General features: G+C 42.0%; 1 protein-coding gene across 5 annotated transcripts in view; it reads left to right on the forward strand.

The window, feature by feature from the left end:
• The first annotated feature begins 21,557 nt into the window (after positions 1 to 21,557).
• HYCC1 (hyccin PI4KA lipid kinase complex subunit 1) overlaps positions 21,558 to 26,092 on the forward strand; it is a 50,609-nt gene continuing 46,074 nt past the window's right edge. For 4 of the 5 annotated variants that reach the window (XM_074862759.1, XM_074862805.1, XM_074862824.1 and 1 more), the window contains exon 1: positions 21,656 to 21,736. The gene's annotated coding sequence lies outside the window, so the exon portion shown is untranslated. Of the gene's footprint in view, positions 21,737 to 26,092 lie in introns of all 5 variants that reach the window. The other variant, XM_074862768.1, reaches the window with a different exon arrangement.

Consider the following 26,092-nt stretch of genomic DNA (forward strand, 5'->3'; position numbering starts at 1 on the left):
GGCCAGTTTCTTTCATGAAGTTTTCACTACTTCAGGCCACAGTAGGAGATGAACAGTTTGTGAGGGAGCAGTGAGGGCTGGCTGCTCCGAAAGGGATGGTGAACTGGCAGCAGAGTGTGATACCAAGGCAGCTGCTTCACCACCAAGGAGCTGGCATGCAATGTAAGAGCATTCTAGATTTACTTTAAATGCTTTTAAGATTAAATATCCTTTTAGCTAAGAATCTATATTCCTTTTTCATGAAAACCAGCTATCATTTGTGTGTGTGTGTGTGTGTACATATGTGTGCATATATGCACTGCCATGTGTAATTAAAGCCACACAGGAAGAACATGTCAAGATGAAAAAAAAATCCAAACATATAGAGGTCCTAGATCTTAGGTCTAAGGTATCAGAATCTTGGAGGGATGGCAGAAAACACTGTAATCTCAGAGACAAAAATCTCTTATTCAAAATTCTGAGATGAGCATTGGAAAGAAGAGTCAGCTTCTTGTGAAATCTGAGAAATTAAATTAAAATCATTTAAATGAATAGGCAGTTTGTAACATTTAATACAAATGAAAGCATCATAACGTGGTGTGTCTCTTCTAAACACGTTGTTATTCCCAAAGCACTCTACCAACATTAATAGTTTAATGATATCCCTCGATTCACAAACTGAGGTTAAAATTAAAAATGGAAAAATATTATCCTCTTCTCTAAAGCTCATTTTATTTTTGAGTTTGACAGGGAAACCATTGGTCTGGCACAAACAATACATATCTATTGTGGTTTTGAATATCAAATTAAATTTTAAGCAATCACCTAATGCTGCTAAACAGTCTGGTGCAGGACAGCTGGATATCCTGAAATGTTTTAGTGAACACTGTTTGCTTAATCCAATAATCTCTAATGCATAGTGTGGTAGAGATATTACCATCAAGAAGCCAAAGTAATGAACATATCATGCTGAAATGTAGCAGATGAGCAAGGCCTGGCTCTGCAGCACAGATTCAGAATGTCACGGAGTACCGGTCATGTTCAGCTCTTTATGAAAATTAGAATATTTACAGCATCCTTTTCTCTCAGGGGTGCATGTGCTTCTTTGGGCAGGAAGAATGCTCCTCAATTACTTTGTCAGTGGGGCGAAATTAATTCCCCTTGGCATTAATAATTTGTTATATACTGTCCATAAATAGTAACAGTTCACCTGTCTTGTTTTTTCCGATTCAAAAAACAAGACAAAAAGTAGAAGTTCTGAGTCTGAATGTATGTGATACCTCATTATGTCACAATGATATGGACTCGCTTATGGAAACTGCTGCCACAATATAGTTACCTTTGTCATTCCAGTTTTGTGTCTTTTCTCTTGAGCCTGGGTCTCTTCTTCATTCAGATGAAGCAACACTGCTCACAAGGCCTCTCCCTTCTTTCCTTTGCCATCCTCTTGCCAGCCTTTTGTGGGCAACGTGTGCATGCTTGGGAAGATGGGGAAGCTGAGGAGAGCTGTGAGTCCTAGTAGGAACATGAGAGAGAAGGGGAGGGTTATGCCGGACATGGAGAACATCTCAGGCCAACTTGCAGTGCAGCTTTGGCCATGAAAGAAAGGCTCCAAAGGGAGCCCCGCGCTCCTCCCACGGAGATCAGGAGAAATCCCTCCTTCCCATGCCAAGCCACCTCCTTTCAAAAGCACAGTGATCCTCTCTGAAAGATTTAATGCTATGGTGACAGTTAGTTCTATTCTGATCCTATTTCTGGCAGTACTGTAGCAAAAGACTCAAATGCCTTGGGTTAGCTTTTATGGCAGGTCAGGTGCCCTCTAATTACTTCGGCATGAATGACTGGCGGGTGCAAGCAGTGCTGCTGTCATGAGTAGGGCTGACACCAGGTGAAGCAATGAAATCAAACAGAAACCTGTGAGTTGGGATCAGTAACAGGCTCCATTCAGTGTATATTGACTGAAGAGGAGCTGGCACATCCAGCATGAAGGACAGATTGCCCAGATGAGGCCCTAATTATATATTTAACAGACATCGCTTTTAAAACCAATTCTCCTCTTGAGTTTGTGATCAATTCATATTCAGTGGATTAGAGAAATATGAGCCAACATGTCATAGCAGAGAGCAAAAAGATCGATGACAAGCACTCAGATCAGACACTACTGGGTTAGTGGAAATATGACATCAGAGATGAAAATAGATGCTTAGTTGGGGATAGTATAAAACCAGGGATTGTCAGCAGGTGTGATTTTTTTAAGTGGACTGCATGTGGGTCGCAGGTATATTATCTAAGAAAGTGGCAAAATACTTTCCAAACTGTGATGTTTCTGATTCTTTTCACCTAAACCCATCCCAGTTGGTTTTTTTTAAAAAAAAACAACCTCAAGGCTTTTCTTCATTTTTCCAGACTAGTCCCTTTTTTTGCCATAGAGCTACATATAGGAATTTTAACTGTGTTATGCCAGAAGGAGCACCAGGACAAGTCATAGCATTGATGCTCACAGGAGGCATAAACTTCAAGGAGAAAATGGGCTTATCACTATGTTAGCCAAGGTGCTTTACTGTATGCATTAAGGAGATCAAATGTTTGTTTTGTTGTACTCCCAAGAGCAGTGGGAGAACTTTGACTTCCTGAAATCAATATTCTGGTTTTGACTGGCACATTTTAAACTGTTGCTGCTTGTCTTAGGAGCATGCTCTTACTGGGTGCTGGTGGCCTCTTCTGAGCAAGGACACCTTGTCCCATCTTTTGTCAGTCCCTCTGAACTGTGCCAGAGCACAAGGGGAATTTGGTCTGAATGGTTTCCTCGTATTTGATTCCCTCCTGTACAGTTTACTAGAGGTCCTTCTGATTTCTTGGCTTGGAGAATTGTTTTAATGTCTTGAATTAAGGCTTTCTTGCTACTTGTTTCTCGAGTATTCTTTTCACATGGCTTAATTTCTTTTTTCTTAATGAAATTGTTCCCTTTTATTTTCTCTCTCATTTTTTAGACAAGTTTTAGACTTGTGCCTTCAATGCTAATGGAGTGGGGAGACTCTCATTTTCTTACCGTGCTGTGAACTGTAGCTTACAACATCCCCTGGCATCCCAAATTTTCTGTTTTGATAGATGTGTCAGTTGCATTAATCTTTAAAGGCAGAGGGAAGAGAGACTAAAATGGATTTATATTTTATTTGCTTATTCATGATGTAAGGAAGTTTGGGGGTTTTTTGCTTCCTTTTTGCATTAAAGTTTAAGGTCCCTTTTGAAAACCTGGACCATGAAATAATTTACAAGCGAAGCCCCAAATGGCAAAGTGATTCTTTTTCACACTGTGTAACTTCTGTATGCACTGTTTAATTTTTACTGCTTGTTCACCCAAGCAGTAACGCTTATCTCAAACCAGCACATTTGTGCTGGGGAGCAGGAAGAGCGGGGCTGCCCCAAAAGCAGGGCTGCCAAGGAGACCCCAGCCCAGTGGGCAGAGTGCCATCCCCCACATCCAAACAGGGCCAGGGTGACAACAGGGTCTGCTGATGGTCCAGTGGTCATCAGAGGAGGTGAAGTGACGAGAAGCTCCGGACCCTGGGCAGTGGGTGGGGATCCTGGGTGAGGGTGGTCAGGGCACCACAGCCTGCCCGTGTGCCCCGATGGGTTGGATGAGGAAGGTTCTTCCAGTGAGACAACACCTAATGTATTTGGTTTTGAAAGTGTACCTCCTGCATTCTCCCAGACTGAATTTCATGCTCTTTAATTGCACTGATGTTGTAATATAACTCATCTGTATTTCAGTGGTGAGGCTTAGGACATGATGGGTTAAGGAGCGAGTGCAGCTTTGTCCTGGCAGCCCAGGTCTGTACGTGCCTTTTGTCAGGCAGTTGTCCTTTTTCACACTGACACTTCCATTTTAGCTTATTGTGGAATGATTTACCACCAGAGCCAGCCAAAGGAGGCAACTGTGACAAATGCACGTAAATACTCTGAAAACAATCTCCTTTCGGGAACAGATAAACAAACAAGACAAGGAAAGCAGAGGACTCCCTGGATCCCTGTTTGGCTGACCCCAACCAGTGGGTGGGTTGAAGTTAATCCTGCCATAGGAGGCGTTGCATGAAGTTATTAACATCTGTTGTAGACTGAATACATCTCCTGGGTTTTGGTAATGTTTGGAACGAATTCCAGATCTTTTCCTTCATTTAGCTTTTCTGATCTGAAGAACGATAAATATTTAGGCTGTCTACAATACAATCCAACTCACTTCTCTGCCCCTTCCTAAAGGAAAAAATATTTGGTGGGTCTTCAAGCCAGTTCAGTAACTGCTATAGCATGGGTTGTAACAACATAGCAGTAGAGCAGCTGAACATAGAAAGCTTGTCTCTGAAGTATAAGGATTTTGGGCTGGATTCTCCTTCTGCCAGTAGCACAGGCTGCTGCCGTCCGGAGCTGAGCTGTGGGAGCTTGCCAGGGACTGGACCAGCAGAGCCTGAACCTACAGCCGAGTTTCTGCATACTGCAAAAGCCCTAGGCTTCCTTGCCCGTGAGAGGGAAAAGCAGGTAGCCCCAGCAGGGGAGAATCACAGAATCATCTAGGTTGGCAAAGACCTTGAAGATCACCTAGTCCAACCATTAACCTAACATTGACAGTTCTCAACTACACCATATCCCTCAGCGCTATGTCAACCCTAAGATTTTGTAGCAAGGTCATAATAACCATAGGATTAAAAAAAACCGAAGTTCACAGGGGAATGAGTTGCAGAGAAAAAAGTACCCTTCTTTATTTTATTGCTTAAAGTTACTGGGTATCAACTTGATGAATACTTAAACATGCGTTCTTTTTAGTGAGTGTGAAATACCATAACCTTAAAGTGACAATATACAATAGGATATTGCCAGTCTTCTTCCAGCACATTCTGCCCTTCTGCATGTTCTAGCAACCAGAGCCCCTCCCAAGGGCTGTCCTCTCCTCTTGTGAGAACTAGTCTTTTCTTGGGAGAAACTTAGAAGAGAAAGGATTTCTTGCACCAAATAGCTCCTATTGGGGATGGCTCTCAGTGTTAATAAATTCACTTGCTAAGTAGGGGAATTCAGGCAGTATGTGTTTAAATGTCTGCCCTTGTTTAAGCTCGCAGCAGGTTAACCTGCGACCTGGAAACAGGATCAGGGAGTAGTAGAGCTGTTTGTGCAAAAGTCCAAATCAATGGGTAAAACTGCTGCCTTGTGTTACAGAGAGCATCAGTCTCTCCACGACTAAGGTTTCAGCAGTTCAGGGATTTATTTTCAGCCAAATAATAAATGTTATCTGACCTTCCAGTAAAAATCTATATTTGAACTCTTTGAATGTGACTATTTTCCACATGAATTTGTAAATCAGTAGCTTTAAATTTCTTTTTTTTTTTTTTTAAAGTAGGAATGTACAGGACAACGTAGGAATAGTTAAGCCAGGGACTGAGTTTATCTGAATTACCTTTGTGAGCATTACCCACAGCAAAACTGACGTACAGAAAAGGAGCATAGCAATAACAGTTGAGCAAAGTTTATGCCGTCTCACCTACCAATGAAGGCTCACAAATGCTGGATTTCAGCAACAGAGAAAGGTGTTATCAGCAGTTCCATTTCACAGATTTTCACCGATTTCCCAGGGTGTACAAGGGATATTCCTGAGACCCTTCTACTTGAACAAGCCAATTAATTGCTTCTTGTTCAAAGACCAAAAAAAAGAAGAAAGGATTGCCCTCATGTAGGGAAAACCCTTAGGGGGGCACAGTCTTAAATTTTTTGTAGCAGCACAGTAGGAAATAGCAGAACTGTCTTCATGCTGCTGTTGGATTCTATCATCATTTAAAGGAACTCATAGCTTCTGCACCCTGCCAATACACGTGATGATAGTTGTCTATATACATTTTTAAACAAATCACATTTTTCCATTCGAAATGCTGCCTGGAATGGGATGCCTTCAAGGAAACGATGTGTGAGTCATCCTCAAGAGACGTGCATTTGAGGCACCTCCTTTGGAACAAAGTCTTGTATATCCAGCTAAAATATCCAATTATAAACAGTATTGAGTTACTCACATAATTGCCCAATGGCCTTAGAAGCAATCTGGTTTTTTTATGACAATAAGAATTAATGCTGAGTTGTTGATGTTAGAAGTTAGAATAACATCACATGAAGATTAAAATGCCATTTCAGTGATAGTTCTGGATTATGTTAAGAAAGGAAGTATCAGCCTGTGATCATTTAAGAGTCGTAGAACTTTTACTCCTCATTAAACACTTGTTTGAATGTCTGAATGTAAAAGATACTTTCTGAAGGTTAATTCTCATGGGAACCTCAGGGTGGATGGAGAACTCACTATGGATTTTGGTGGGTAAGGTAGCAGCACTCGCAAACTTGTGTGGATTGGTTTTTTTATATGTACCTTTCTGTATTATGAAAATACTATTATAGAACAGATTTTTACAAATTTCCAGTCATACGTGGGCTTAATGCTGGCTATGTTTCTCAACCCCTTGGCTCTAGTTTTTAGTTCTCCCACTCTGAGAGGTATGAGAGAACTAATGCAAGGAGAGAAAGGTTTGGGAAGAGGTAAGTATATGTTAGAGCCTGCTCGTTGCAGGTGTGGGATAGATGGTCTCACAAATTATAAACAAATGGTATGGCTTATTTAGGAGGAACAAGATAATTTTGTGTGACCTGATGCATGAAATTCAGGGAGTACGGTATCCATACATCCAGCTAGCAGGCACCAGTTTGGCTGTAATACTTTCCTGTTATTGCTGCTGTTCCATCCTATTACTAGAATAGGTTGTGTTGCTCTCTTCTTTCCTGGGATAGCATGCGTGTGCCATATGGAGCTAGCACAAGAGTAAATGATAAGCTGAACTTCACCCACTCTCCAGAGAACTGACAGGACTTAGGGTGAATAATAAGGGCTGTAGAAGGGAACGCAGAAAACACTGGTTAGTTAGCAAAGTAAAGGGACTACACAGACAAGCTTTGTCATTTTGGCATTTACTCAAAGAAAATAAAAAACCTAGCCCCTCTAACTCTCCTCTCCCCAGTCACCCACCGGGCTGAGTTTTTTGGAGACTTTTTATAGCACTGAGGTGGGAGACCCTGAGAGCCTGGTTGCATCCAGGACTCTCAATGACTGGTGAAGGAGTAGTGATCCTTGGTGTTAGTAATGCATGTGCTACTGGGAGTAACTAGCTTTGAGGAATCATCTTGGAATGACACTGATGTATTTGTCATGTTCATTTGACTGTGTATTTGTTTTGTGGGTAGGAAGAAGCTGGTTTTGAAAGAAACAATGATGATTAAAGGAAGCTGTTCTGCAGTCGATGGTAACTGCTGTCTGAAGCAGATCATAAGGGTTGCTGGATTGCTGTCTTTCAGTGAGTCCTCCAGTGACAGTGGTATCTCCCTATTTCCCTACCTGTAATATTTTATGCCTTTCCTTTTTAGTGTTCTTCCTCTTGGAGCTCTTAACTATCCCTATTCAACAATCCTACCTGTTTAATTTTATCTTCCTTTATTTTGCCTGTACTTTCTCAAAGCTTTTGATTACAACCTAGCAATTCTCTTAGAAGTATGAGCCAAGGTTATGCAGCTAGGCCGTATCAGATTGGATCCTTGGCACAAACAGCTGAACTCCTGGGCGATGACAGAGGAGGTGACCGAGAGGGGGTTGAAAGATGCACTAGACAGGAGGTTATGAGATGCAGTAGATCTGTCTGGATCCAAGCCCAGACGGTGCTAAGTGAGTATATGTTGCAGGGATGCTGGGAACAGTATGTCTGCTTTGATTGGGGTATCGAAGTATCCCTTTAGAAAATAATCTGAAATTCAAACAAATTAATGAAAGTCTTTATGTGTATGTAAAGGTCAGACAGTGTGTTACACACTGACCTATATCTCACTTCTTCAGTTGTGGCAATCTGTCGATACCTCCCCAATAATAGACCTGCAACTGGGATATAATAGGGGCTTTACGGGTTTCCACTAGGCAGTGAGCAGGGCTACGACACAATCACCAACCCACTTTTATCTGAAACAAACAACCCTTCTCTCTCCCCCACTGCAAATGATAAGATTGTTAGATCCAAGGCCAATTGCATGTTGTTGTGAACAGCTGCAAATCCACTGACGTCAGCAGAGCTGTAACCACTTAGTAAAGCAGCGAGTCCAGCTCGTGGTGGTTTTCCAGAAGAATTTCAGTGAAGCAATTGCATTCTATCTATCCAAAATTCTCCTGAGTTTTTCTTTAGATGGACATGTTTTTTCCTGCCCTGTGTAGTGCTGAAGTGTGCTGTCAAGCAGCTACTCGTGCCATGTAAGTGATTCTTGCAGCTCTCTACCTTACAAAGCAGATTAGAGTCTGCCTGGATGAACTAGCTACATCATGGAAATGTATGAGATAGATTGTAAAAAGAGAAATAAAGCTTTGTATCTCAAGGGCCCAATAAACACGATATCCCACAATGCAGGAACTATGGAGCATACTAGAGAGGTGCAGGCACTGCATGTCCGGCAAGAAGCATGACTATAATGTTCAAAGGGCTGCTCAAAATAGGCTTAATCTTACGAGATGCAGTACACTCTGGCTTGGTCTTGAAAAGTGTCTAAAAACATTAGTCCCATTGACATAAACCTTGAGTTACACAGATCTAAGTGAAGCAGAGGACCAGCACTGTAGAACAAGCTTAAGAATGGTGGCTGTTGCAAGGACTTATTTTTTCTGTTGAGCTGAGAAAAAGGGAAACTCTAAATGGAAATGGAGGAAGTGCTGGCAGGGGATAATGATGTCTGGTGGCTTTAGCACCAGCTTCCAGACCAACAATGCTGTGCCTGAAGTACAGTGGAGCAAGTTGTTTGACCTTTGGTACAAGAAATTACTTCTGATAGACTATGTCTACATTAGGTTAGATTGTGCTGATCCTATTACCTAATCAGGGCAGCTGCATGGGAGTTGCACTCCAGTTCTTCCCACTGAAGTTGCACCTGTCTCAGGAGTTTGCATTCTCTGTGTTGAAATGGTAGATAACAGAATCTTTCAGGGGAAAAAAAAAGTATTTCTTCTTTTAATTTAGTCAAAACAGGTTTCCGTATGGACATTTGTATAAGTAAGAAATTCTGATAGTGTAAGAATGTTTACAGTTCTGATCTTCATTTAAGTTATACAATGAAGTTTTTACAGATTATTAAGGTGGACTTTCTAAGGCTGACATGAGCATAGTACAGCATCAGCAATCAGGGTCTATTGATGATGTTCTTTGTGCAGAGTCATGCTTATCTTTGATCCAAACAGTGTGAATGATGGTGGTTTTGGATGCTTACAATGGGTAACTGACAAAAATGAGATGTAATAAAATTCTTAGCACTGAGATGCAACAACTTGTTGAAAGATCACGTCTGAATCACTGAGGGAAAACGTTTATGTACAGGATGAATTCTGAGTGTCCCATCTTTGTCTTGCTTAGCCTGAGGCTGTGGGAAGAGCAAACAAAGAACATGTAATTGTTCCCACACAAGAACAGACAAGCCTACATTGAAAAGACAATGAGTGAAACTAGCAGGATTCAGGGACATTACATGCAGTCTCCAAGGAGAAACAAACTTCAGTCTGAGACCTTGAAGATCAAAAGGAGTCAAAACACTTATAAACCCTTTGAGAAGACACAGAAGGGGAAGATCACCTTTGAGAATCTCCCTGTGGAGACAAGCTGACAGAGACAGGAGAGAGATTGTGAAGAGAATTTAAATACATCCAGCATTCCTAGACCAGGAGGATGGCAAGCCTAATAGTTGTATGTGTGGACAGTTTCACGGTTTTAGAGATATCTTTATCTTTCATATGCAAGTAACAGATAATAGGGTTTAAACTGGCCATTCATTACCTCTGTCATTGATACTAGAGAAGACAGAAGTACAGTTACATATGAAAGACTAGGGGAGTCATAATTAATAGTCTAGAAAGTGCAGACAGGGCCCCAGCAGAAAGCAAAAGCATCTCGATATTTCATCACACACACAAACAAGATGATAGCTAGAGGCTTGGGATGTGGGAATAAACCTGCTCAGACTGAGGTCAGAGGTATTTTTCAAGTATAGCAATGCTAATAAGTAGTTTTCCTCCTTTTTAGAAAAAAATGGAGTATGTTCTCCTCTTCATGTCTTCTTCCTACTCTGTATCTGTGGCTTTACCTTTTTCTGTCTCCTCCTCCTTTTTGATAAATATAATCCTCCTAAGGGTAGTATTTTATGTATGGGGATGTTAAATAGTTGCATGTACTAGTAGTTCTTGTAACTACTACTCCAGCTATGTGGGGAATGTCCTTCAATGACAAGGCACTAGTGTTACCTAAAAGTGTGATTTAACTTAATCGTTGGCCAAGTGGAATTGTTTGAAGAAGCCTTTTGTAAAATCCTTTTGAAGCGTCTTTTTAAATTTTTAATAGAGGTACGTTATTTACTGGGGGTGTGGTGGTTTTCTTTCAGCTGTGTGACTAGTACCTTTCAGCACGTTTCTAGTCTGCCAACCCTAATACCTTGGGCAGTAGATGGCTGCTTTTAGCAGCGGTCATCTACTGCCAAATTTGCCAATGCTCTTCTGATTTCTAGACAGCTTGAAATCCAGGACAGGCGTGCTCAGAAAGTTTGACAAAGGGCACATCAGGCTTCCTACCCATTTGTAGACTAAGCAACTGTTCAGCACGGGCACTTCCATGTTGGCATCCCAGCCACAGACGTTGTTTCTGTCCAGCTTGTCCTGCATTATCTCCCATTGCTGTCAGTAGTGAGAGCTATTCTTGCAGTTTGAATCCTTCAGTGTATCTTTGCCTGTTGCCAAATTTAAGATCCAGGGCCTTGCTGTCAAAGCCCCCTGTGATACCTACACTAGTCTTATTTCCTCTCCTCTTGCTTTCCACCACATTTCTCTTACCACTGATGCCAGCTGCAGTGATTCCTTCCTGTTATTCTTCTGTCCTTACCTCTCTCCATTATTCCAGAGAATTTTCTTCATGTGGAAAAATTTCCTGACTTTGTATATTGTGATTTTTCTGAAGAAATCATTAATTTCAGACCACCTGCTTATCTGCAGGCACCTGTTAGTGTTTTGCTTCCTTCACGTGAAGGAAAGGAGGACTCCAGGAGGCAAACAACCTTCTTTTGTTAAATTAAAACCTTTTTTTTGTTAGGTTTTTCCAGTGAGTCTGGGTTTGTGCAGTGTTAGGCTGCTGGTTTATTTGACCGGGACTGGTTTTCTTTGGTTTGGTTTCATGGCAAAATCTGGCCCGGTTGTGAGAGACGACTTGTAACTTCCCGAAACAGGGCCTGAGAGAAACAGGCCTACGAGAAAAAACAGTCTGAGAAAGAGATAAGGGATGGGGGGGAGCAGAGGCCCTCTGAGCCAAGGAATGTCTCAAACACTTGCAAGTAATGGAGCTATAGTCATGGGGTGGATAGTGTGGAGGTTGAAGCTGGTAAGGCTGCCTGGGTAGCATGGGATGCAGCTGGAGGAGGGAGTCCTGTGGAGACAGGACGGTTCTGCATTGGTGCATCTTGTAAAATTTCAAGGGCCATCTGTCTGGTGAATGACCTTGCTTCGTTATCCACGAAATGCATATTAAAGTTGACACCCCTGAATATGCTAATAAAGATTAACAAGATCATGCTAATTACATCATTCCATGAAGCACCTTACCCCTTCCCATACATGGGATACATAGGTACGTGGGTCAACCTAGGGGATGGACCCAAGGAAAGTGTGTATAAATTGAGGGAGGGGCTGAGGAGTGAAATACAGAACGAAAAAAGAAGTGAAATGAAGAGAAGAAGATGAATGCATCCTTGAACCCTTGTTGGCAGGAGCAACGCAGGAACCTGAACTGGTGATTTCTGTTTCTATCTCTTTCTCACTCTTCTTTTTTTTCCCCCTCTTTCGTTATTTTCAGTAGGTAACACAAGGCATACCATATCTCTTGCCATACATAATCCGTTATATACTTAGTCAATTATCATGTATCCAATTAGTATATTGTAGGAAATTAATAATGTCTGGACTTTGAGACTTGTCTCACTGTTGTCCAATCCGTTGGGGATTTCTGAATCTAAGCCACTTGTCACCATCGTTTGAGTGGGACATGACATCGGTGTGTGCACTTCTTTCCCGGGAAATTCTTCTATAAACTTATTCAGGAGCAACAGCCAGAATCCACATGTGCCCTCTTCCTCCCAGACACAGACTGAGCCTGCAGATATCACCTGCTAGCACACAGCATCATTATTTTCTGCTCCTTTCCATTGAAAAGGAGCAGAGTGAACAAGAGGACAATAAACTTGGCACTTGTGGACCTTCTCAGGCTGGGAGGAGGCTGCCGAGGTGCAGCCATAATCTAGCTGTGATGAATAGGCTTAAAGGAAAACACATGTACTTCCTTGCAAAATTTTATTTTAAGAAATAATTTTGAATGGTTGGCAACTCCAGTTTCATTTGAACAAATTGCAGAAACTCATTTCCAACAAAAGAAATTAGATGTGATGCTTCAGAAAACATATTCATACTCAATTATTCTTTTCAGTTATTGGGAAAATCTATTTGCATTTGCAATACGAAGCAAAAATGTAGCAAGAATATACATTACTTTTTCATGCAAACATATGGTATTTTTATTGCGGAGAAAATTAAAAACCTTACATGTAAAGCATTGTATATATTTTCTTTCCAATTTATACTGTTTTGCATAACTGATTTCTAATATCTGTTTTAACAAACTTATGTTTCAGATTTACATATATTTGGAGGTCCACAATAATGCATATTCTTCTAAAGTTAATGCCTATTTGTATCTTTCAAGAGATATTTACCAAGCTTATTTCCTTTTCATGTAATAATTTAAAATTATCTGGCTGGGCCATTTTTATTTACACGTATTAGATGAGGTTTGAATAATTTCCTCTAATCCTTTTTTATCATGTATCTCTTGAGAGAGTTGCAATTTAAAATATCTAGAACATTAACATTGTCGTGTTGCTTTCCACACATTTCAATACTGTAGTAGTTCTCAGTGTGTGAATTTGCACCAACCCTGCCGATGTTTAGAAGCATTAACACTTGGACAGAGAAATCTGTGTTCAAACCTATCCCCTCCAGTAGATGTCATCGTGACAATGGAGAATACTGCTGGGGATACTGGTGATGAGACCTCCTGTGCCAAGGCAGGAAAAAAAGATTTGCTGTAATACACTTTGTTTCTGTCAAAACGAGGTAGTTCTCTCAATGCTTAGCATTTATAGAGAGCTTTTCATTTCTATAATGCTTTGAAAAACATGGTGACTATTAAAACACAGTTGCCAGTCAGGTCACACAGGGCTGTGGTCCATGGCAATGGTGTCTATGTGCTCTGAGGGTGGTCATAAATATAGATATATTTATGGGGACACATGCATGTGCAATACTCAGTTTGTCAACTGCTTTTTTTTTTTTTTTTCCCTCAACTATATAGTTTCATTTATATGACACCCCTTGCGCAAAGCCATCACATCGTTTCTGTTATACTTTCCCTCCACACCCCAAGCCTCTTTACAAGTAATTTCTCCAAAGGAAAACCCAAATCCTCCTACTTCATTTTTACCAAGAATTAATCTCTCCACACCCATCAGCACTTGAGCTGCTGGGCATCCAGTCACTTTTAAGGTTCATAGCTGCCTGAGTGAGCGATGGTTATTGAGTGATGAGTAAATCCACAACCCTATGTTATTACTAGGTATGCTTTTAATCTCTCAAACAGAGAACAAATCTCCAGAAAAGGCAAGAGACAAGTCAGTCACTGGCAGTTTTACATGCACAAGGGCTGCAAGGTTGTAACATACACATCTACAAAAGAATTTGGAAAACATGCTGAAAATATGTTTAGCTATTGTTAAGCAACTGAGTTTCTCAGGCAAGATCATGAAATTCTGGCTTAGAAAAAAATATCAGACACCTTTTCCCACCTTGGAATTCCCAACAGTTTTGATTGAATATGTGATACGTATCTAGTGTGTATGTCCCTTTTTAGTTTCAGTCAATGCTACACCTGTGTTCTTCCTGACAGAATGCTAGCATGTTAAGATGTCATCAGATAAAGTAGTCCACAAGTTGAGCCAAGTAAAGCAAGAAAGCTGCTGAACTGAAATGTGACTTTGTGAAAATCAACAGGGTGCAGCTATATCAAATAATAAGTCCATAATTTGAATGTTCTCTTCTGTCTAGGTAATAGCCCTATGAATAATAACGCTTTTTTTCTTTAAAATGTCAGGCTTTGGGGCAGTAGACAGCAAGAAAGCAGAGCACTAATGGCACTAAAGAGTCTGCTTCTCCTCCTTAGTCCAGTCTTTGAGACTGAAGCAAGTCTCTGCAATCAGCATTATAAATTCTACGGAAAAGGGCCAAATGATTGTACCAAATTTGTGACCTCCCACACTAAGAGGAAAGCCAGTCTTATTGGCAAGATTTTTTGTATTGTTCACATTCTTAAAAAAACCTGTTGGCTGCAATTTTGTCCTTGACCAAGTGGAAAGGCTCTCTGCTGGCAGGAAAACAAAGTATTTAATCAAAACAAAGCAGCTGTTGCTCTTGACAGAGCAAGAACAGATATCTGTCTGGCTGTTCCGAGTATGCAAAACCATCTAAGATAAAATAGCCCCATAAAATTCTATTAAAATAAATGGGGTAATGAGAGGGGTGTGAAGAATGTACTTGATTATAAGTTATCATCTCATTTGGGCACTGTCAAAGTAGTATAGACCTGGAGATAAAAAGCATGTCTATCCTCAGGAAATTTAGTGTGCTTTATTATCAAAGTTAATAATAAAAACAAGCTGTAAAAAAACCCACAGTAACATTTTAAGAACTAGGAAGAAATAGCTACCAACTATAAAAGCAAGAGACAAACTTAGCTATAATCTGTCAGAAAAGGTAACAAAGATAACTACCTACCTCATGTTTGCTTCGGATTTTGCTTCAAATACGTGAGTTTTTTGTTACACATATATTCCTATTTAAGAATATCTATGTTCCCATTAATACTGTTCCCATACTTATTCTAAAAGCATTTCATAACACTGTAATTTAGCACTCTGCATTTCACTTAAGTCTTAAAATATTCAGTCTGTAACCCGTTACTTTGAGAGGAGAGTAAGCATGGCTGGTAAAAGCCCAGAAGACCAGAAGATAATCACGAAGAGATATCACTCAGTTCTCTATACCTGTCTTAAAGCAGGGTCAAACATACCTAAACTGTTCTTAAAAACCTGAGCTGATGGTAATTCCACAATTTCTTCCAGTGATCTGCTCCAGTTGCAGTGCTATCTGTACAGTTAGAGCAAGACTTCCTAATGCCTACCTTCTGTTTCCCTTGCAGCTTAGCCCTGTAATTTGTCACTCTATCTGCTTTAAAATAAACATTATCCTCTCTCAGATTTATGAAACTTAGTAATGTAGCTGAAACCTTAACTTTCCCTGGGGGAATTGCCTGAAATGTGGAGTCTTCAGACCAGTGCTGGTTCTTGTACGCTGGAAGAACTACAGCTGGGATCGGACAAGGCCATGGCAGTTGAATTGGGTCAGACCAAAAAGATGTTGCTGTACGGACACACTTGATGCTGCTTTTCAGGGCTGCTTCCACTGGTTCTGTATGGAGCCAAGCACAGTATATGTGCTAAGGGCTTACTAACACAGGCCGAGTGTCAGTGTGTCCAAGCAGGACATCAAGCTTCTTCTCTGGGCTAGCAGAAGACACGAGCACTTTGTAGACTTGGATCTAGACTTGGGTTTTGGGGCTAATGGGATTACATCAGAAGGGAGGTCTTCCATTATAAAAGTGTTTGCATGTTCTTCTAGCTCTTGTGACTCAAAGGAAAAGCTGACAAGCATGACCCAAGAGTAAGCAGTAATGAAATGTCAGCTGGGAGCTCTGAGCCCAACCGCACCCTCTTTATCAGCTAATCACATGCCAAGGGAGGAAGTGGTGAGCACGGTTGTGCAGCCTCATACACACTGAGCACCATTCGGGCTGCAGAGCGGCCCCTGCTGCAGGGGGACAGGGCTTCTCATGGGGGAGACAGGGGTTGGTTTGCTCACTGGGAGACAACTCATGACTGTAAGCATCTCCTGAGAAGAATACGCAGCTCTTTGGCTGGTCAGAGTGTCTGATAGCCCTTGTAAACTGAGCTCTTCATTTTCTGTAGTCCAGCAGCAAGACAATAAATACACACTCTCAAAATACTGTCAACATGCCCAGGCACATGTGGGCTGAGAGAGGAATTTTCAGTAGGAATAACAATTCGTGAGCATCTGAAGAACCATGAAAATGTAAAAATCCTTGGATTGCCTTGCATCATTTTTTCCTCATCTTTCTCCCTTTTACTTTCACAGCATCCCCCCCAGCCCTCCCTACTCTTCCTTGTTTATACTGCAAGGAGGAACCCCTAGTCAGGCACCACAAACAGTTGTGGTTAGGGAGAGGAAATCCAGCTCAGCTGTGATAATTAAAATAGCTCTGATACTTTAACTGAGCTGCTAATACCAATGTAGGGATGTTGCATAAAGGCCTGTTAATTAGCAGCATTTGTTTTGGTACTTCACTAAGCAGGGAGGACTGTAGAGGTGCAGGGGGAAGGTGCTGTAGGACTCCCAGGATGTGCTGTGGTGGATCTTTGTCACCTTCTTCCAGCTTCCCCCTCCTAAATACAGCCTCTTCTGCTCTCATTTCTGTCACGTGGTTGTGTATTTGGTTGTACTTATTATAAGAGCAATCTCCACATAGTCCTCTGCCCTCCTTTACCTCGAGGGCTTGTTTCTCAGATTCTGGATGACATGGGCTTTGATGCAATGCTTGTGTCTGTCCACTGAAACAATTAATCTTGTGAACTGCTGCACTTACCAACCTACATACATGCTTTTAACCTCTGCTTTTAAAGTGTGAGGAGGAAGTAATGGATTTCCTAGATCTTGTGTAGTAAGGATAGTTTATACATTATTTATGTTTATTATGACTTGGTTGCTGTGTTTTTTAAATTTTGCCTTACATTAGTGGTACAGTAAGAAAAAGCTTCTTCTGCTATCAAATCCTCATAGTAGCTTCACCTTAAAATTTAATCAAAATCAGGAGCTATTACCTTTTTATTTCCTAGTGTTGTAAGCATCATCCCTTAGTGCAAAAAAATGACTTTAGAGAACTGGGCTTCAACAGCAAGTCAAACTTGGTTTTAGATTTGAGTTACATGAATTTAAACTTTTGGAAAGCCTTTGACTAGTAGAATAAATCAACTATTTTGTTTTTAATTCTACTGCAGTGTTTTTGTAATAAATATTTCTTTGCAATATTAGCAAATCAAGGCTTAGTAGTGTTATGCTAGTGTGTAAGTTTTGCAAAGAAAAACTAAGAAAGGAGACCTAAGGAGAATGCCAGGTTGCCAGGAGAACTCCAGGTCAGTAAAAAGCATAAGATAACAGCTATCTTTATTTAGAGTAAATAAAACATATCATAAATTGTGAAGTAAATGAAATGGGTTTTTTATAGTTCTATGCCAATGTATGGGTTTTTAATTTGAAGTTCTATTAAAGGGACTTTATTCAATTAATTGACCAACAAAATGTTTATAGACGCCTTCTTTCTTGAACATTTTCCTTTTAAGCATTTTGTGATAAGAAATTTGAGACTGAGATCTTCAGTGTTTCAGAGTCAAACAGATGTTAGTGATTTTTCACTTTGCTGGAAGATCTGGTAAAGAGATTTCAGCTGAAGCCATTTTTTGTCAAAACATGGATTTGATAAAATGTAACTTTCTGTAGGAAGATATCAGTTTCATTTATGTTTTCAAGAGAAAGCTATCAAAATATCTTATTCATAGTTGAAACTAGAATATTAAAAGGAAAACCATAAGTCAAAACTGAACATCTGACACTGTCAAAATATTCTATTTGTCTTTTGTTTCAGAGCTCCCAAAATAAAAATTGCAGAATTCGTGTTTTTGCACGAAGTGCAAAACTTCTTATTTCTATTTGAAAGGAATTTTCAGAATATCCTTTTTTTGTTCCTACGTCAGCATGATTTTTCCCTGACTTTTTACATGCTTTGGTTACTGAAAGGGTTTTGATGGAGGCTGTCAGACCAGGAATCTCCAGAGCCCTCTGGATTTGATACAAAGCTCTTGGAACTCTGCTGACTTGAAGGACGACTCGACGCTTCATCGTAGTTCCAATTAGTGGAGTTATCAAAGGCTCTGTGGGAGACCAATGTGAGTTCTGGGCATCTTTGAAAATGTTAGCTGAATTTCTAATCAAGACTACGGACCACTCTCAATTCTGCAGTGAGCATTACTCCATCCTAACTGAAACAGAAGGCCTGCTCCACAACGGTGCTGCCATCCATTTAGCAGCCTGTGCAGTTGTTATGGTCACAACCAGCCTGGCCTAGGCTGGCACTGGGACAGAGGACCAGCAAAATGTCACTTCTGGAATTCTGTCTCTTTCCCTAAACAGTGCCCTTCTCGGTGTAGATTTGGTATGAGATCAGATGACTAGAAATAACTGCTATTTTTTTCCCAGGCTCCAGATGTACTATCTTTTAAAAATGGACTGTGTTGAATTGAGCTTTAAGAACGTGGTCATATGACAGAGATTACAGTTGTTAAGTATTTATTTATCAAGGATTTCTATTTTTAAAGAAGCTTACGACTCCATTATAGTTCCCAATCTAAATATAACAACTTAAAATGAAAAGTCACAGACCAAAAATAATGAAGCAGGCAGAAGCTGTAGGTTCTAAATTGTGTTCCTGAGCAATGAGAACGCTTTATGAAATCCAGAGGAAACTTCTTCCTGGAATACTGTTTCTGAAACAGCACTGAGCAGCCCTGAGTGCTGGGGAAGTAGAACAAAAGTTCTGATTCTTTGTAGCCCTTCTCTTAGAGGGCAATTTGAAATGGATTGCTAATGGCAAAAAAACCCGTCATAAACACAAGACTAAAAGGCAGTAAGTGATGAGCAGATCTACGCACAGAAATATAAACACAGTCAAAAGAAAACGTATAGTGTATGGTTTAGTGCATTTAGAATATTAAAGGCTAATGTGGTGAGAATGCCCTAAACACGAAAATAATCCAGGAGTTATTAAAATTTGTGGAAGTAATATAAGGTGAACTATTTTCTTTTGATAATGTGACCTGACATTGCAGAACTATTAATGTATGTCATGTGCTTCATGGGAAGAATTTGCCTGCCTGTTGTTTGTGGATGATTCATTACTTTTACTAATTGTTAGAGTCATAACACATCAATAACAGTAAAATTAATGACAGTGTGATCTCAGGACATCTCTTTGCAATTATCAGGGTCACTTAGCATGTCATCTGTGCCACAAGCCACATCAGTACCCAGTCTCCCTCCTGACACTATGTGTACATCGGGTCTGAGGATCAGGCTAACAAACTTCTCCCGCACTGCTGTATCTTTGCTGCTGTTGCTTGTCCTTTGGTCCATGCTGCTCTCAGAACTGTAGGACTGAGCAGTAAACCAGCTCAGGGAACAGAATCGTGTTTAAAAAACTTGTTTTTTCTGCTTGGTTCTCTTCAAACTGAATTGATTTGGTGTTTTGTGTAACTGTTGGGTCACAAAAACCAGAAGGGTCTCAGGAATACATACAGGCAGCAGGTGGGAAAGACATTGTGATGGGAGCTGCTTATGCCTGCACTGTTGTTGGTAGGGGTGGAAATGCAGAGAAACTCAGATAAAGAGCTTAAAACCCAAAACCATTAAGTATTCTGGCTGTGATTCAGATGTATATTCTTTCTAAGGTAGAAATTTATTATCTCACTCATAAAGTTCCATTTGGTTGTTCCTAAGATTATGGCATTTAATTGTCTCTCTTCATTTTAGTAAAATAATGAAGCTCTTTTACACCTTTGTTGGAACTAATATCATCTTTCTTTTCAGGAAAACAGACCTCTTTTATCCAGTGTCATAGAAACTGATGCCAGAATGAATTTAGACCATGACACAGTGGGAGTATTCTAAAGACAAATGACTTAGTAAGAAAGACATTTATATTCTAAAAGCAGGTTTTATGTATTATGATTTGTGTTATGAAAGATAGTTGAAAATAACACAGATATTTTATTGTCAATAAATTAAAGTGTTATACTAGATACCTATGGAAATGAATGCACAAGTCTAGATACAGCTCAGACAGAAAGATACTGACGTACATAGAGAGGATGGCCAGGAAATCTTGAAGAAATACACGGAACCTGCACTTTTCTCAGGTTCTAGGCTCCAAGGAAGTCAATAAACTTTTGTGTGAACACATTATCTACCTGTACACAGTCATTTAGAGAATTAAGACTGGTGAGGCATAGAAGAGCATGGCTTTTAAATGAATAATTGTATAGGACAACGCTTTGTGACACTAAGTGTTGGTGGAGCTAATTCGGGCTCTGTCATGACATGGTATTTGACACTGACCACCAAATCACAGTCTCTTCGCCTCGGTTTCACCACACAGCAATTAGATTACTGATTAATTTAATCTTAATCCTGAAGATTACTATAAGCATGTGCTTCTGAGTATTAAAACTTAATCCTCAAAGCATACTTGCAGAGAAACTCTGGTTGTCACAAAAAACATAAACTTTAATTAAAACAATGACCTTTAATTAAAACAAAAAGTGGCTAATAATGCAGTATTCAGTTTTATTTCAAGATCATTCTTCAGCGCAATCCAAGGATGAAGTCAGTAGAAAAAAAACCTGCAAAAAAGAGTACTTGTAATTGAAAAAGGCCTTAGATTGCTGTGGAATGAGACTTGCCCACATTTGCTCCACTTTGGGAAGGCTGATAAGAATCCAGTATCTAAAGAATAATAAAGACACGCCTGATAAAAATTAAGAGGCATTCAATTATTCTCACTCAGGTGCCTGGAAACGTCTCTTGCAGAGCTGTCGGCCAGTATAATCGTCTCTTTGTTAGGGCTGGGGAAGTTGAAGACTATTTTGCTTTACAGTCTCATTAGTGAGCGTATCGCCAGCTCTATTTTTATTTCTAAGCGACGGTAGCCGGGGGGGTGGGTGGGGTGGGGGTGCGTGTGTTTTCGGACAGCGGTGTAACACACGCATCTGGTGCCGGCTCCCTCAAAGCCAGCCCAAGCGCTGCCGCTGCGTGTTTTGTTCCGTGTGACAGCTCCCACCAGCGCTCGCAGGGCAGTTTCGAGAGCGGGCGCTTCCCGCTGCCCCGGAGGCAGCATCTCCCACCGGGGCACGACCCCCCCCGGGCCCCGCCTCAGCTTCCCCGCGGCCCGGCCGGCTGCTGCCCGGCGCTGGAGTCACGCTCCCGATTCAGCCCCGGCGGGGGAACAATGACTTCTTTTCCGCCCACCCCCGGGGCTGCCGCCGCCTCTCACGTTCCCCGGCCTGCGGCGGCGGGACGCGGCGGTGACCCCTCGCCCCCCTTCCCTCCTCCCGGGGCGCCCTCACGGACCGGTGGCCGCCGCCCGCCCTCGGAGCGGGGCAGCACCACCCATTGGGGGAGAGGAGGGCGCGGGCGCCCGCACGGTCCGCTCTGCCGTTCTATTGGCTGGCGTGACCGCGCTTCGCCTTCCCATTGGTTGCGGCCGCCGCCAGGCAGCGGCGGGGTCGGGCGGTGCCAGCCCGTCGCTGCCCGCCCTTGCCGCTGTCGCTCCCGGCGGGCGAGTAAGTCCGCGGGCGGCCGGGGCGGCGGAGGAGCCGCCGGGCGGGAGGGGTGAGTCTGAGGAGCGGCCGCTCCCCGCGGAGCTAACTTTTTCCCGCGTGGGGCTGGGGTAGCCCTCCGCGCCGGCGGGACGGTTGCGGCCGTTGGGCAACTAACGGCTGGCTGAAGAGAGCCCCTCAGGCGCCGGGTCCCGCGCGCCGACTCGGCGGCGGACTCCCCCGCCCCTCCCTGGGGCAACCGTGGGCGCCCGGCGGGAGCGGCCGTTGCCCGGCGGGCTCGCGCATGGGGAGGGGAGGGGGCGGCGGTGGCGGTGGGCGACGGGCGCGTGGCGGGGGGGGAAGGGGGCGGCGGAGTTGCCGTGGCGGGGCCGGTGCCCGGGGGCGGCGGGGGGCGGTGGAGGGGCAGGGCGGAGGGGGGCCCGTGACGGGCTCGGCCGACCCACTCCCGCCTTGCCGGGGGAGCTGGTCTCAGCCCCCGGTGCGGGGCCGGGCGGCGCTCCAGGGAGCGGCTTCAGCCTCCCCGCTTTCGGCGGGTCCCCCCTTGGGGCGCTGCCGGCATCCCGGCCGCCTCTGGCCGCCTGCCGGGGTCCTCCCGCGCCCAGCCTCTCGCTCGGCTCCCGGGCGGCGGTCGGGGCGGGCGGAGCGGCGGGAAGCGGCGGCCTGGCCGGGGCTGGCCGGGCAGCCGTTACTTGTGTCGCCTGGAGAAGGCGGCCGGGGGTGCGGGCAGCCGGCTGCGGGCGAGACAAAGGAGCTGCTCCCGCTCGTCTCCCGGAGCAGGGGCAGGCAGCGCGGTGCCTAGCAGCAGACTTCCCGTTCCTTGGGCGCGTGTGCCTGCTCGCGGGAGGATTTGGGACATAGTTTAGTGGTGTGCTGAGAAATACATTCATTCTAACCCATCTCTAGGTCTTTTTTTTTTTTCCTGCCGCGTTGACTTCGGTGTCCGCGGGTAGGGATGCGAGAGGTGGCAGCAACAGTTATAATTGCCGAGAGTTTGTGGTTGAGGTTTGCAAGTAGGAAGTGCCGCAGACTACAAGGGGGTGTGCCGGTGTATAGGCTTCGTTATTTAACTTCACGCACGTTAAAGTGAAGGAACTTCCCATGTGCTTTGTGTTTTAAAGGTAGTGGTAACAGCAGAGGTAATGCTCGTGGACTTGTCTTGTTCCCTCTAATCCTGAAAGCCATCACGTCTGTTTCCTGTCCAATTGAATTCTAATTCTGTCCCGAAAAAGTCTTTTGTTCACAAGGAAAAGATTTGTATACTCGAAGATTATTAAGTCTTGTTAGCGTTGATCTTTCGTAATGTTTAATATACACTGCTAGTGCGTGAGAGGATCACTACAGAAGAAGAAAATATGAAAGTTTTAAAGTTTTTTTTTTTTTTAAGTGATTGCTGTTAGATTTGTTAGCTGCAAATTCAGGTTTGGTGATTAGGTTTTCTTTTTAAAGGCAAATTGAATAAATGACACTGCAAAGAAGCAAAAAGCAGTTCTCTAGCAAAGTGTAGAGTGACGATGGTGATTGCTTTTCATTGCATCTGAAAGGCTTTTCTGCAGTTTTTCCCTCCAATAATGTAGCTAGATGCTATAGTGTCTTTTCAGAAGTTTGTGCTTTCCACAGAATGCCTTCGTCTATGACAGTGCCTTGCTTTTGTTGCCCTCTCCACCTTGCAACAAGTTCTTTTATGTTGTGAAAAGTAAGTGGTGTTGTAAAGCTTGGTCAAATTAGCTTCCAATCTATTTTACTTTCATTGGTGAAATACTTTTGGTAAGAGTAATGTACTTTGAAGTTGAGTTTTAGATCCATTTGGCACTGTTCTTGGACATATTTTTTTCTTCCAGAGTAAGAAGACAGTATGAAAATACTACTTTTGAAATGCAAAACTCGGCTGCTTCTCTTCTGTGATAATCTCTTTGTGAGACAAGGTACTTCTAACAGGCCTTTTATCAGAGGGGTGACAGTTTTGAGGAAGTTTAGTATTGCTTTGAATGATTTATTAACTGTAGCAATTCACTTTCAGTGTTGAGCTGTTCTAAAGGTACAAGTTAAAACTATTCAGAATGCTTCTTACAAGGAAAAAGGCTTTCACAGGCAGAATCGCATTGAACTTCTGCCATAGTCTACTGAATTGGGAGGGTTTTCTTTCACTTGAGAGAGTCAGTGGTAGACATGTTCACAGGCATAGCTGGGTAGTTAAGTCACTTGGAGTCTAATTTTGCAAGGACTTGTATCACAAACAAGCATGTGCGTGAGATATTGCAAGGCTAGGCACTACAAATGGTCTGTGTCATCTATATTTTACTTAGCACAATGGAGCTGGCTCGAAGCTGGGAGAAGAGCCCATTTACTGCCGCATAAGTTATGACTGTATCAAACCTAATAGTAAGTCACTGAGTTAAAGTCTAAATTCTTTGTATGCGTTAGTGTAAAACCCCACTGTCTTGAATCTTCTCTGTATGTTCACGTGAGGAAATATATTTTCATTAAATCCTGCCTTAAGGTAAATATTAGGTTCTCTCTTAACTTGTCACTGACTTTCGCACATGCAATGTGAAAATCACCTTCTTCATTCTGGAGACTTATATTGTTAGTTATCAAATGTTAGCTAATGTCTGGCTATTTGGATTAGAAAATAAACATACATTTTATGGCCTGATGTGAAACCATTTTGTTTCAGGTTGTGTGGAAGACGCATAGTTTGAGAAATCTGCATGATTTGTAAGAGAAAAGTTACAGTTCCCAGGCTTCCCTTTGGGACTAAGAGCCTGTGGACTACTCTTTATGTTTGAGGCTTTCAAATGAAACTTTCATGAGGCTCAAATGTTCATGTTGATGAGAATATTAAAATGCAGTAGCACTTGGATTCTAAACAAAGATCGCCTGGGCATTCCGCAAGCATACAAAGCCTATATTGGGAACAGCTTAGACTTAAATCCGTTAGGTGGATCACCAGGTCAGGTTTCATTCCCAAGCCTTCACTTAGGCAAATGCGCTCTCTGTGTAACCTGGCATGCTTCCTCCCTCGCCAACGCAAGGTTGGATACGAAGCTTACACTTAAGTCTGACATAGGGTTTGTGCTGGTAGTTTTGTTAGTGTAACTGGAGATCATGCCTATGAATCACTGCACTTGTGTGTTACTTGCAGTGTCACCAGTTACCAAGCACTCAAGTCTTCCAGGTGCAATATGCATGAAGTTTAAGCAGGATATCCTATCATGCTGTGTAAGAAATGAGAAGCCTGATGATATGACCTTCACTGTGTGTATGCTCTGTCTTCTTTGAAGTTAGGAGAACTAGAGTCTGAACCTCTTACGCTTTGGAAAAACCAAAGTCTGCAAATTTCTATTTATTTTCTGAGGTGTAATAGCTCGGTGACTGGAGTGCCTCTGTGTAATCTCTAAGACTTCTTCCATGGTATTATGAAAATACAATGTGCTTAAAACCTGCATTTTGTATGCAGCGTTTTTCAGTGTGTTGGTTTTTACTTGGTAGGATGTGCTTGAAAATATTTGTTGTTTTACTGGAATCTGATAGTTTTCCTGCTCAGCAAAATGACAGTTTTTGATTTGTCAATGCTGTGCTGTTTAATTATGCAAGTATAAAAAAACCCCACCTTAATTAGAGTTGCAGGCATGATATCTTTTCTTTAAATCTATATTTTCTTTCTTTTCCAGAAAAAATGTCCCTTTTGGCAGTTCACTGCCCTCAGTTGCCAGAGTTGAAATGGTGGCATATTGAATACACATTTAAGAATGGAGAACGTATTGGAATTAAAACATTTTTATGTTAGCATCAGTTAATTAGGAACTTAAACTGGATTAATTTATTTGAAATGCTTCTTGAGATAATCTTGGAAGGCAATAACAAAGTGGTGTCAGGATAAGGACTGAAATTTGTGTCAGATCAGTGACATTAAAGACAAGGAGCACTAAAGTATGAAAATGTTTTGAATGTGTAGCAATTGCTGCAAGGCCATGTAAAGTTTCCAGGCTGCTCAAGCTCTGCATGCCATTAAAATGTTTTATTAGCTTCTGCATTGGCCAGAATCTTCTGTATACTCTATAATGTATAAGTGTGTGCACACACTTTTAAGGTGAAGAACCTCTGTATGCTCTCAAGATTTTCTTTATAAATGACTGACATTTAAAAATATTTGAAGTTATTTGAATATGGTGGTGAAAGTTAAAAAGTTTTCCATGAGGCTAAGGGGTGAAATGCTTCTGCATTTGTTTTTAATGCAAATCATGAGATTTCTATCAGAATTTGTGCTGGAACTTTGTTAGCATGAAAACTCAAATACTCATGGATTAGATTTAAAAAAAAAAAAACACAACAACAGCATCTGAAAGATCCAACAGCTGTAAATAGTTCTCAATTTATAGCACATCTAAAATAATGCAGGATATAAAGT

Source organism: Strix uralensis, chromosome 1 (assembly GCF_047716275.1).
Source record: "Strix uralensis isolate ZFMK-TIS-50842 chromosome 1, bStrUra1, whole genome shotgun sequence".
Taxonomy (NCBI): Eukaryota; Metazoa; Chordata; class Aves; order Strigiformes; family Strigidae; genus Strix; species Strix uralensis.